Here is a 14289-nt window from a genome sequence, read left to right on the forward strand (position 1 = left end):
CAATTTAATAGTGTTGTAATATAATTATATTAAAGGTACATGCTTATCACCCCCAAATATCATGATTAAAAAGTGCAAAACTTGAGAGTCAATATCAGTAACTTTTTCTTTACAATAATTATGATCATTTAGAATACTGCCCTTTTCATTCACATTTTTAGCTTCATGTAATCTGTGGCCTTTCTGCTGCCAGAGTTTTAGTGCTAAGACTTTTCTGGATTATTCTTAATAATTTGAAATTTAATATCTAATTGACCAGAGAGGAGCTTCTAATTTTTCGGTCAGGCAATGAGGATTGACAATGGTCAAAATGGTTATGTTACAATCTTGTGTGAAAGTAACAAAACAAAATATTTGGCAATACCTCTACTCATGTCAGCTTTAGAACTGCTTCTTTCTGGAATAATTTGAGGGATGCAAAAGTGTTTCTGATCTCTATTATCTGTGTATCTATCTGTCTGTCTGTCTATCATCAACCTATATTCTCTTTTTAAATAATTTTATTGATTCATTTTTGGCCGTGCTTGGTCACCATTACCGAGCGGGCTTTCTCTGGTTGTGGTGAGGGGGTGCCCAGTCTTCTCCCTGCAGTGGTTTCTCGGGTGGCAGAGCACGGCTCTAGGGTGCCTGGGCTCAGTAGTCGAGGCATGTGGGCTCAGTGGTTGCAGCTCCCAAACTCTGGAGCACACGCTCTGCGGTACTTGTGCTTAGCTGTTCCGATCAAGGATCAAACCTGTGTCTCCTGCATTGGCAGGCAGGTTATTCACCACTGAGCCACCAGGGAATCTTATATCCTTGTTTGTATCTACAGTACTCAGTCCCTTCATTTACTTACTTATTCAGAAAAACATATGGAGCATGTATTTCATGACTAGTACAATGCAAAGCACCAGACATAAAGACAGAAAGACAAATCTCAAAGAGCTCCGGATTGAAGCACTAAGCATTAGTCACTCAGTCTCTGACTCCATGGACTGTAGCCCGCTAAGCTCCTCTGGCCAGGCAAGAATACTGGAGTGGTTAGCCAGTCCCTTCTCCAGGGGATCTTCCTGACCCAGAAATTAAACCCAGGTCTTCTGCATTGCAGGCATGTTCTTTACCATCTGAGCCACCAGGGAAGCTCTAAAGCACTGAAGACCTTGGTGAAAGTCAGATAGATTAAAATATTAGGCCCTCTAAGTAGCTGCGGATCTACGCAGTGTAGTGGCAATAACACTGCTGCTGCTGCTAAGTCGCTTCAGTCGTGTCCGACTCTGTGCGACCCATAGATGGCAGCCCACCAGGCTCCCCCGTCCCTGGGATTCTCCAGGCAAGAACACTGGAGTGGGTTGCCATTTCCTTCTCCAATGCATGATAGTGAAAATTGAAAGTGAAGTCACTCAGTTGTGTCCGACCTCAGCGACCCCATGGACTGCAGCCCACCAGGCTCCTCCGTCCATGGGATTTTCCAGGCAAGAGTGCTGGAATGGGGTCCCATTGCCTCCTCCAGGCAATGACGCTAGACCTAAAGTAATGATACCTGGGCTTTAGGCCTATGGTTCATCCCAGTTTGTACTAACTATTCTATGAAATACCTAGGATGGGTCTCTTTACTTCTCACCCTCCTCTTCAGTCATTAACTCTGTGTCCATAAAGTCTTAAAGGAGCCCTGGAAAAACAAAGGCATCCAGGCAACCCCTGGCACTAGCATGCTCTTCCTTGCATTTCCATATTGTCTTTTGTGAACCTCCAGCATCACATGGAGCACACTGGTTAGATATTTGTTTAGGTGTCATTTTCTCCCCTCTTCTCGCCTCTGTATCCCTAGCTCCTAATGCGGTGCCAAGAGTCAATAAATATTTAAATAAATAACTGAAAGGAACAACTAGGAGGGAAAGGAACAGTGGAGAGAGACACAGTATGAGTCTGGCAGTGATTATAATCTTACCTAAAAAGACGTATTACGTGTTCTCCATATTTTATTCTATAATAGAAATCTTATGCTTTGGCGGCATTCTGTACCGAAGGCAGCTTTCACCGGCCACATGGCCGTGTAACTCTATTAGAGTATGCTGTATGAATGGTTGAAGGGTGTATCAAAACAGAGAACTAATGTATGTGCATCCAGTACCCCATGGCACACAGAAGAGCAAATGCTTCCCTTCCAAGTCCTCACGCTACTGGTGATTTATTGACACATGGCATCAGTCGTCTTCAGGACAACAAATAATCTAATAATCGGAAGCTTGTTTGATCACCTGGATAAAACTCCCAGACCGTTATGCCTACTGACATTAAACATCTAGGTCTTTTCAGATATTGATTACATTGCTGTTTCTACACACATAATTAGTTTCACCATTTTTACAAATCTCTCCAGTGAGTTTGGTCAAACAACCAGATAAGAGATTAATTTGTCTGATGAGCTTTACGTAATGTGTGCCTAATAAATATTTGTTGAGTTAGTGTTTTTACTGAGTTAATGAATTTGAGTAAACTGGTAAGTCTCTGAATATCAGAAATTCCATGAGTAAGAGTGACTGCATTGTCAACTGGATATTTTCAAATGAGTTGTCTTCAGAGAACAATATCCACACTTAAGCTTGGGATAAATGGTCATATGCTGAACAAATGCACATATCAATTTCACCATCCATGAATGCAGATATCAATAAAATATAGAAATAAAATCCACCAACATTTTTAAGGTCTATGCAGTGCTCCTAAGATCTTTGTCTAAGGATTAGGCATCCCCAAGGATTAGGAAGATATGGTTTCAAGTTTTCATTTGTTTTAGGGACTTTTTGAGTTGAATTCTTATGAACTCAACAGCAACCTCAGAAGTTAATGCTCTTGAAAGGGAGGGAATGCTGTATATTCCAATTCTATCAGTCACCATAATCTATCCAAGGATACTTCTCAATATATCATATTGACTGACTGCAACATTTGTATGTATTTCTTCTTAAGAAAAATATATGCACAGGCACATAGAATTGTTGGGTGAACATGCTTCACTGTTATGGAAAAAAAAATTGCAATCCAAGTTATTTCTTATACTTTTTGTTCAAATCAATTAGCAACATCAAAGAGATTGGTGTATTTGCTGTACCAGAATGATATTCAAAATTTAAACATTACTATGTTATTTTAGTAAAGGATGAGTCTATTTATGGATTTATTGAGGGCAAATTAAGGCCATTTGTGGATTTTCTTTCTTGGATGAAAAAAAAATTATCCTAGCTTTAAAGAACCATCTGTCTATCCTCTTTCCTCACGGGGTTTAAAAAATGTAGTACCAAGGAATTTCATTGATCCTATTTTATATCCCCAAGGATTTCTCAATGTCCTTTCCCAAGTATCTGCCATTTCCCATGAAGCTATATCCAACTTTTTGGTACACAGTGTCCCATTCTTGCTTAATCCCAACATGGGTCTAGAACTATTCTTAGCCATAGTCAGATTTTCTTCTAATGACTGGCTTTATACCCAGCCCCCCTCATTAATCAGCACCGTTACAGAATATGACTAAGATTATATCAAAGGAATCTACAACTCACTGATCTTTAGAAGGTCACTTCTTAGCTGTAATTTTTTAAAGCATTCAATTCCAGCTTCAAACAGAATTATGACTTGTTCACTGAAAAATTATAGTTTTCTTGTCTCCTAGTATTTCCTCATCCTCACTTCAACTTCATGTGTTTGTGGTCTCAGAGATCCTTTTTGTTCCCTACATACATTCTATTCTACTGATATTTACTTTGTCATTGATTCCTATCAATAACACGTTGGTAACTTGTTTTCTTTTGTCATGTACTTTCCCTTTTCAACTAGATGACATGGATTTGGGTCTTCAAGATTGCTCTACTGTTTATTTTTTTTAATTTTAATTTTTACTTTATTTTACTTTACAATACTGTATTGGTTTTGCCATACATTGACATGAATCCACCATGGATGTACATGCGATCCCAAACATGAACCCCCCTTCCACCTCCCTCCCCACAACATCCCTCTGGGTCATCCCCATGCACCAGCCCCAAGCATGCTGTATCCTGCATCAGACATAGACTGGTGATTCAATTCTTACATGATAGTATACATGTTTCAATGCCATTCTCCCAAATCATCCCACCCTCTCCCTCTCCCACAGAGTCCAAAAGTCTGCTATACACATCTGTGTCTTTTTTGCTGTCTTGCATACAGGGTCATCATTGCCATCTTTCTAAATTCCATATATATGTGTTAGTATACTGTATTGGTGTTTTTCTTTCTGGCTTACTTCACTCGGTATAATCGGCTCCAGTTTCATCCATCTCATCAGAACTGATTCAAATGTATTCTTTTTAACGGCTGAGTTCCACCCTGAACGCGCCCGATCTCGTCTGCTCTACTGTTTAGATGAATCTCTTAATTGAGTCTGCAGGTCTCTACCTTCTCTAAGCAATTTCCCACACAGCTACCTAAAATACAGCTCAGAAACTCTCATTGTTCCAGACATGGTTTGATAAATCTTTTGGATTCTACAACATACATGAAAGCAACATCTTACCTCTTGACTTCCCAAGGCAGTTTGATTCTATGGATGTCTCCACTGAACCACATACATCTCCAGTCTTTCACCCAGCCCCCAAGTTGTGTTTCTTCTCCTCCCATGTGGATAGAGCCTGCTAAAGGGCTGAGAACTGGAAATGACCATCGCTTACTGTCCTCGCTACACAGAAGATGGCTTCAGCAAGAAGCTCAAGTACATAGGAAAGATGAAAGGCTTTAGGGTCAGACAAACCTAGGGATGAGTCCCACTCCCCATCATTTCCAAGTTACGTCAATTCAAACATTTTAACTGGAAAATGGAGATAATCCAGCCCTTCAGAGATGAAATGAATGTCCATGTGAAAGAATATTCTGGGAGAATGGAAGCATTTATTAATGAGTATCCTTTGTGTAATGATCAAGTTGAAGAAAAGAAAAAGAAACATTATGAGTTCCGTTATTGACTCTGCTGTGACTGTCTGGCCAACAGTGTTTTGTGGGCTGGGTCCGGTAGCCGTTAAGGCCAGTGGGTTCAGAGAGGTCTAAGCTCCAGTCTGCTGCCCTAAGGGCCCCTAATTAGCAAGAGTCTTGACTTTTGGGTGAGATTTCCATGCCCTGGAAATTGTTTTCACTGCCAAATAGCTTCTCATTAGTTTTTTTCTTCTAAATAACATCTCACTTCAGATTTGCTCAGAACAGCAGATCAAAGAAAGTGTGTGAACTTTGGCCAGGGCAGGAGGCAAAAGAAGGAAGGGCGGTGACAAAGAGAAATTTATTTTCCAAACGGATTTTGTCAGGGCTGAAGGCTTGTGAAGAAAGATTGTGCCCATCCTTTTATTTCACTTCCATTCATTAAAGTCTGCTGCTACCTGAAAAAAAAAAAAATTCTAGTCAAAAATAGAAACAGGATAACTTTTATTTTACTCCTTCCTATAAATACAGATTGCCAAAGTAGACTGTTCCTATGAAACCTTTAGTAAGCAGAAATGGTGTAAAGCCGAGAAGCAATTACCTTAGGACAAACTTGCTAATGGATGCATAAAATAAATCAAGACAAAGCACAGATGCTCACAGATGCAGTTCAGACCTATGGCATCTTGACACGGAGCTGCTCAGTGCTGTTCCTGGGGAAGGAGCTTGGCAGTGTTCCTCTCATGCTTGGGATGTGTGAAGTCTGTAACGGTTCACCGAGAAATACATATTGAACTCTAGTTTTGCTTTTTGTCTTTGTTGGGAGCTGGGGGGGGGGGCGGGGCTGGGTGGGGTAAAAGGTAAATTCTATTTTGAGTTCTTTTGGTTATCCAAAACAGGAACTAATAAAAGTCTTTTTTAAAAAAAATAGGAGTATGGTAAAGCAAACTTTCAAAAAGTCAGGGATATCTACTGGAATCAAAGTGAGTTGAGTACCTTAACTAAACTGTATAATAAATATGTAAGTCTGATTGGTTAAAAATACATGGAGAAATGAATTGGAATCTCCACTTATAGAGCATATATAATAATAATGACATGTACTGTTTTTCTTTTCCAAAGTAAATGTGCCTTGTTCATTACATTTGGCCCTCATGATCCACCCTATCCATGAAATGGAATAGGGATCATTAAAAAAGAAAATGGTATTTCCCACAAACATTGATCTGTTTATTGCGATTTGGCTAAACAATACTTTCCAATAACAAGTACATAGGAAAATCACATTTTCTTTTGAGTAAATGTGATTTTTCAAAGCACAAAAAATATATTTTTTCAGGTATATGTAAAGTTCTTATTATGGGTGAAATTTAAGACTGTTTCTGTTCAAGCGAAAATGTTCAGAAAATATAACATCACTATGAAAATATGAACTAAAGTTTTCTCATTTCATTTTGTTCAATTATTGTTGCATTTCTTGTGCTATATAGTGTGTATGTATGTGTGTGTGTGTGCGTGTGTGTGTGTATAAAATGAAAGTATCCATGGTTTCTGTGTTTCCATTTAACAACATGTCTTGCAATATCATTGTATCTTAAGTATTCTTTGAAAACAAAATGCTTGATGATTTCATAATTTAACAATAATAAAATCAATTGATTACCTCATGTTGCAAATTCAGTTTTTTTTTTAAATTTTTACTATTATCATGTCTTTTAGTTATTTTAAATGTTTATGTTCAACTCCGGAGGCTAATGTTTTATAGTTAAACTTTTGTATCAGAGGGTATAAATTTTTTAAAAAATGTATGTATTTCATCTAAGAACGTTTTTATTTAATAAGTTCACAGTTGGCCAACAATCTTATCAGATAGTGTTTTGAACAGGTTAAGATTTTTTATTCACAAGATAACCATGTAGAAAAAAATATAACACATTAAAAAATTATATAAATATATTTGATCATCACTGCTGTATGAGAACCAGGAACTTCTTCAGGGAACTCTGCACATGATCATTATAACCTAGAGGAAAAGGCCAGGAGAGGGAAAGCCAGAAACTTCCCCAGGGGACTAGTGGGCACACAAACACATGAGTTATAAGCAGTAACTGTTATAAGGAGTAACAGGTGAATTAGGAGTGACGTAATACAATTTAAGGCCTCTCTTCTATTCTCACCCCTTTCTTGGCTCCTAGATGACCAAAGAGTCTCTCATCACTCAAGCTCTTTGCTTCCTTTGAACCCGAGTTTGGTCTCCTTTATTGTTGCACATTGTAGCATCATCAGTACATTACACTCAGGAACTCATTGAGATCAACATGTTTGTTGGGCCAAATTCTTTAATAACAAGATTAAACTATGTATCTGCATTATCATGCATATTCAGAAAACTGTGTGGAATGAATGAATTCATTTTCTGAGTTATTAGCCACTGAAGAATTTTCAATGACCAGGGCAAGTTGATGAAAATTTCTCACCTCTTCTAGAGTTTCTGATTCTACCTCAAGTTATCCCTGAAAAGGGATTGTTATTGTTCGGTTGCTAAGTTGTGGCCATCTCTTTGTGACCCCATGAACTTCATTCTAGGATCCCCCATCTTTCACTGTTTCCCAGAGTTTGCTCAAACTCATGTGCATTGAATCGATGATGCTATCCAACCATCTCACCCTCTGATGCCTCCTTCTCCTCCTATCCTCAATCTTTCCCAGTATCAGGATGTTCTCCAATGAGTTAGCCTTTTGCATCAGGTGGCCAAATTATTGGAGCTTTAGCTTCAGGATCAGTCCTTCCAGTGAATATTCAGGCTTAATTTCCTCTAGGATTGACTGGTTGGATCTCCTTGTTCTCCAAGGGACTCTCAAGAGTCTTCTCTAGCACCATAATTTGAAAGCATCACTTCTTCGGCACTTAGCCTTCTTATGTTTCAACTCTCACACTGGTACATGACTACTGGAAAAACCGTAGCTTTGACTATACAGAGCTTTGTCAGAGAAGCAAGGTCTCTGCTATTTAATACGCTGTCAAGTTTTGTCATAGCTTTCCTTCCAAGGAGCAAGCATCTTTTCATTTCATGGTCACAGTCTCCATCTGCAGTGATTTTGGAGCCCAAGAAAATAGTCTATTTCCATTGTTTCCCATCTAGTTTCCATGAAGTAATGGGACTAGATGCCATGATCTTAGTTTTTTTGAATGTTGTTTTAAGCCTGCTTTTCCACTCTTCTATTCACCTCCATCAAGAGGCTCTTAGTTCCTCTTTGCTTTCTGCCATTAAGGTGGTATTGTCTGCATATCTGAGGCTATTGATATTTCTCCCAGCAATCTGAAAAGGGACAGTGGGATGAAAAAGACAAGCTCCTTTGCAATGGTGCTTCCTTATTTGTCTATGGAATTTCTCTTTATATTCTTAATATAGTAATTTTTTTGTTAAAAAGATAGTGCATTTGGCAACAATTTTTTATTATAATAGAAAATAGAATCTATTAAAAAGATTTTATGCCAGATTTTCTGGGTGGAAATAAGAAGCTACAACTTACTTTTTTCAATTTTGTGTTACAAATATCATTTGGAGAACTATCTGTTCAGAAAGGCTCCCTTGTGAACAATATCTTGGTTGAGTCACCATGATAAAGGTTAAAATCATCAGTTAAGTTTTTCAAAATTCAAATTTTCTTTTAAAATATTTATTCATCCAACTAGTCACTCATTCATTCATTCAGCACAGAAAAAATACAGTGCTTCATAAGATTGGTGAAGGGAAAAGCAAATATAATTTAATTATTTGCTTGAAGAAAATGAGTCATCAAAATTTTATTTTGATATTAGAATAGAAATTTGAAAATTTATAGAAAACCAAAAAAATGAGGCAGAGTTCCTATGCATCTTATACCCGGTTCTCCCTATGATTCACATCTGACCTTAGTACGATAAACTTATCACAATTATTGAATCAGTATTTATACATTGTAATTAAAATTATGCTTTATCAAATTTGTTAAAGTCTTTACCTAATGTCCTTTTTATACCAGGCTGTGACATTTTTCTCTCATAAAGCAGATTTTCCCCTGTTTATGACCTTTCAAGTTTGAGGAGTACTGACCATGTATTTTGGGAGGCTTCGTATTTTGGGTGGCTTCTCAGTGGCTCAGTGGTAAAGGATCGACCTGCTTATGCAGGAGATGGAGACACATGTTTGTTCCCTGGGTCAGAAAGTTCCCCTGGAGCAGGAAATGGCAACCCAATCCCATATTCTTGCCTGAAAAAACCCACGGGCAGAGGAGCCTGGTGGGCTGCAGCCCATGGGGCTGCATGGTGTCTGACAGGACCGAGTGAATGAGCACACGTCTTCTGGCCATATACTTTATGGAATGCTGCTCAACTGGGATTTATCTCATGTTTTCCTTGTGGTTAAACTGGAATTACAGGTTTTGGGTAAGAAGATAATCCAAAAAAGTGCCCTTCTCATCACATCTTATCAAAGGAATCTGCTGTCAACGTGACTCATCAGATTTCTCTACTGTAAAGTTATTATTTTCCCCCTCTTTTCATATTACTCTCTTAGAGTGAAAATCACAATGCATGGTACACACTAAAGGAATGGAGCGTTATGATCCATCTCACTGAGTGTGGAGTATCACATGAATTATTTGGAATTCTTCTACTTGGGAGACTTGTCTGTTCTTTATTATTTACTTATTGACTGATTTACTTTTTGCATATTGATAGCCAATTATTCTTACATCACCAGTTGAAATCATTATCTTTTAATCATTGGATTTTCTTTGCATTTTTGTAAAAAAAAATCAGTTGTCTATATTTGTATGGGCTTATTTCTGGGCTCTCTAATTCACAAAATATCATGCTTTCAGGAATATTACAGCATTATATTAAACATCAAATCAGATAATGTGAGTCCTCTAATTTTGCTTTTTTTCTTCAGAATTATATAGACTATTATAAACCTTTTGTCTTTCCGAATAAACTTCAGACACAGCTTGTCAATTTGTACAAAATAGTTTGCCAAGGTTTTGATTCTTGATTGAGATTGTCCAGCATCTGTAGATCAAACTGGGTATATCTGACATGTTAACATCACTGGATCTTTCAATTCATAAATTCAAAATATCTTTTCACTTAGTTAGATCTTCTTTCTTTATTTTTTTTACTGTATTTTGTCATTCTCTACATGTAGATTTTAGATATTTCTCCTCTTCAAGTATACCTGTTTAATGTTATAAATATTCCTTTTGGCTCTGCTTTCACTATATTCTACAAATTTTGATAAGATGTATTTATTTTCAGAACATTTTTTCAGTTTTCCTGACAACTTCTTTTTGACCCATTATGGGTTTCAAAACATCCATGGATTTAGTTTAATTTTTATTGTTTAATTTCTAAATACCGATTTCTGTTAATTTAATTTTACTTTAATTCCATGGTTGTCTGAGGATGTATTTTGTATGATTTCTATTTTTCTAAATTTGTTAATACAGGTCCAAAATCACTGCAGATGGTGATTGCAGCCATGAAATTAAAAGACGCTTACTCCTTGGAAGAAAAGTTGTGACCAACCTAGATAGTATATTCAAAAGCAGAGACATTACTTTGCCGACTAAGGTCCGTCTAGTCAAGGCTATGGTTTTTCCTGTGGTCATGTATGGATATGAGTGTTGGACTGTGAAGAAGGCTGAGTGCTGAAGAATTGATGGTTTTGAACTGTGGTGTTGGAGAAGACTCTTGCGAGTCCCTTGGACTGCAAGGAGATCCAACCAGTCAATTCTGAAGGAGATCAGCCCTGGGATTTCTTTGGAAGGAATGATGCTAAAGCTGAGTCTCCAGTACTTTGGCCACCTCATGCGAAGAGTTGACTCATTAGAAAAGACTCTGATGCTGGGAGGGATTGGGGGCAGGAGGAGAAGGGGACGACAGAGGATGAGATGGCTGGATGGCATCACTGCCTTGATGAATGCGAGTCTGAGTGAACTCCGGGAGTTGGTGATGGACAGGGAGGCCTGGCGTGCTGCAATTCATGGGGTCGCAAAGAGTCGGATACGACTGAACAACTGAACTGAACTGAATACAGGTCATCAGTTTTTTTAAGCCAGAATTTCTACTTTATTGATATATTCAGTTTCAACTTCTCAGAGTTGAATAACCTACCATATTTAAAAAAATGGTCTGTTAAACATGATGCCCATGAATTCTGTTAATAAGAGCCACAATAGACAAGCAGATCATTACACTAGCATTTGCTGTGGGAAGCGTTATAGGAAGTCAAAGTCACTGGCCTGGCGTAGGAGTCAGAGCCCGGACAGGGCGCACTCTCTGAACCGATGCTTTGCCATCAAGAGGAGGGAAGTCATGACCGGATCTTCATTTTTCTTTTCATTTATGAATGGGAAATCTCATAGGTTTAGCTAATCAAAAATTCTGTTTCAGGACTTGAATTAAGCTTTTGATCTATAAAGAGTGAACTACTCCTCATCCTGTGAATCTGGAATGTTCTTCACCTTCAGGAAAAACATCTCAGTAATACTAGGATGCTAATAGGAACTGGAGGACACCCAACCCCTGACAGGTCCAAAGACATGCAACCCATTGAGATATTTTGGCTTCATATTTCCTTAATTCCAGGTGATCACCACATTTTTTGCCTTTTCTCCCTGGCCATTCTCTTCTGTGTCCCTTATTGTGATTGTCAGATCAAACATGGTGGCATTCCTTGGATGCATTTTGTTCCTTCATGCTTCCGTTTTCTATGTTCTATGGGAACATTATACAGATATCTTTTTGGGTTCCATTCTTAACTCTTATTTAAGACACCATCAAATGATATCATCTTTCAAGCTGTCATAGAAGTTGGCAAGCACCTCGGTTATGGCACCCTGCAGTGTTATCTTTTTCTATGTTTATCTGTTTCCTGCCTGATCTACTCCAGGAAGATGCAAACTCTTGTCAGGTAAGTTTATGTTTTATCCATCTCTGTGTCCCTATAGCACAGAGAAGGAAATGGCAACCCACTCCAGTGTTCTTGCCTGGAGAATCCCAGGGACGGACACGACTGAAGTGACTTAACAGCAGTAGCAGCAGCAGTGCCCCTATAGCAATTAAAAGACACTGGGTTGCTCAGACAGTAAAGCGTCTGCCTTCAGTGCATGAGACCTGGGTTCAATTCCCTGGAAGATCTCCCGGAGAAGGAAATGGCAACCCACTCCGGTATTCTTGCCTGAAAATCCCATGGACAGAGGAGCCTGGTGGGTTACAGTCCATGGGGTCGCAAAGAGTCGGACACAACTGAGCTACTTCACTTTCTATTGAATGAAAAAGTAAACGAACAAGTATATGATGAAGTGGAGTTCAAAGTGTGATAGTTCTCTATCTTCCGTATGGAGTCGGTAATAGTGGGGTCAGTGTTTTGTCTAAATTAGGAGATTTTAGAGAAAACATAGGACAGAAAAGACCAGAGAAAAAACTGATGACATCAAGTTTAGTCCAATTAGTGCAGTCCCTGTAGAGCTCCTCTTAGGAGCTTTTTCGTGTTTTCAAATTGAAGTATGATTGCTTTACAATGTTATGTTTTTTCTGTTGCACACCAAAGTGAATAGACTATATACATACATACATCCCCTCCCTCTTTTTAAATTAATTAATTTTTTGAGTTTACCTTTGATTTTTTAAAAAATTTTAACTGGAGGATAAATGTTTTTCAATGTTGTGCTGGTTTCTGCCTTACAACATGAATCAGCTATAAGCATACACAGATTCCCTTTCTCTTAAGTTTCTCTCCAAGCCACCCCCCATCCCACCCCTTTGGGTCAAAACAGAGTACTGAGCTGAGCTCTCCATGCTGTACAGAAGCTTCCCACTAGCTGTCTGTTTTTACACATAGGAGCAGATAAGTGTGAATTGTCATCTCATAATTCATCCCACCCCCTTCCCTTTTGTGTCTGAACATCCATTCTCTACATCTGCGTCTCCATTCTTGGCCTGCACCTTATACTTCCTTTCATTTTGGAGGCCTTGAACAGACGACTGGGTCTGTATTAACTCCTTTCTAGGACCCCCGCAAGTATTTCCAAACCTTAACCTTACTGTAAGGCTACTGAAGACACCTGAATGACTCCAGGGTAAAGATTCCCTTCTCACAGATTCAAAGTATAAACTAGAACTAGAGCTTTGTAGAATGAATAAAACAGTGAAAACCAAAATGCTTTCCAGGTGTTTTAGCCATCAATCCTAGCTTCCAACCCCACCCCTCCCTCCTGATTCTACTCATGGGGGGTTGTCTTAAAGGAGGCATATATAGAGTTTCTTTTTTCAAAGTTAGATGATTGCTGCTTTTCTAAATAATAGGCAATAGAATTCTGAGTCATTCAACAAAGTGCTCGTGACCAAACTCTCTTGGAAGAGGGGAAAAGCACGTTCATGCTCTCTTTTTCTCTCAATTTGTAAAAAGTGACTCTGATCCAGCTGAAATCTGGGCAAAGATTGTGTGTGTGTGTGTGTGTGTGTGTGAGCACGCACATGTACACGCCTACATTTCTCTCTTTTTCTGGACAGCCTCCAGTTACACAGTCTTGAAGGCTGGTATCATGTTCCCCTTCTTTCCTTCTTATTTCTTCCATCCTGATAGCAAGACCTCTCAGTCCCCCCTTCTTTCTGTGGTTCCCAGAGAGGGACGTGAGTTTTGAAAGTGTCAAGGCAGTGTAAATGCTGATGTATAGGCCACAGTTGTTTCTCTGAAAAGGCCTTCAGAGTCCTCCCCTCTCTTCTGTTCCCTTCAAGTTGGAATGATTCATCAGCTGGCCTTTTGCAAGAAAAGAAGCTGGCCTGAGGTCTTGGGCCTTTGACCTCCGTGAAGAGAAAGGTTACACCGAGCGCAACTGTGCAAGGGCCAGGGCGGCAGCCACGGGCATAGAAACCCGAGGTGGGGGCGCCAGGCCCGGGGAGGGGGCTGGTGGGAAAGAGGGGGGATTCAGCAAAGTGAAGAGTCTATTTCTAAGAGACTCAGTGGATCAGCTGACAGCCGGGGTCAGGGGTCATATTTATGCTTGATTCCCTGAGCATGTTACAGTAACATCTGCTTGTTATCGGTCTTGAGGGAGCAGGCGTGGGGACCAGGCGCTCTGACCTCCTTCTATCAAAGCAGGCGGGAGAAGAGATTAGGGGTCCCTATTAATGTTTGTGTTAGACTTAATGCCTCCCCCCTCTCCTGAGCCTGATTTGCCAGCTTTCCCCTTATTCTTTTTGTCATCTTGCGAAACATTTAAATGAGCCCTGTTGTTGTCAGTGGTAGAGCATTAGATTTCTGGAAATTGCAGAAAAGAAAGTTAGGTTTCAATCAGAGGAACATCTTGATGAAAAATATAC

At 39.2% G+C, this 14289-nt stretch overlaps 1 long non-coding RNA gene across 1 annotated transcript in view; it reads right to left on the reverse strand.

The window, feature by feature from the left end:
- Positions 1–5270: 5270 nt before the first annotated feature.
- LOC114108997 (uncharacterized) overlaps positions 5271–14289 on the reverse strand; it is a 90301-nt gene continuing 81282 nt past the window's right edge. The window contains exon 4 of the long non-coding RNA XR_003585691.3: positions 5271–5381. This is a non-coding gene — a long non-coding RNA (uncharacterized LOC114108997). The remainder of the gene's footprint in view (positions 5382–14289) is intronic.

Source organism: Ovis aries, chromosome 18 (genome assembly GCF_016772045.2).
Source record: "Ovis aries strain OAR_USU_Benz2616 breed Rambouillet chromosome 18, ARS-UI_Ramb_v3.0, whole genome shotgun sequence".
In the NCBI taxonomy this organism is placed as follows: Eukaryota; Metazoa; Chordata; class Mammalia; order Artiodactyla; family Bovidae; genus Ovis; species Ovis aries.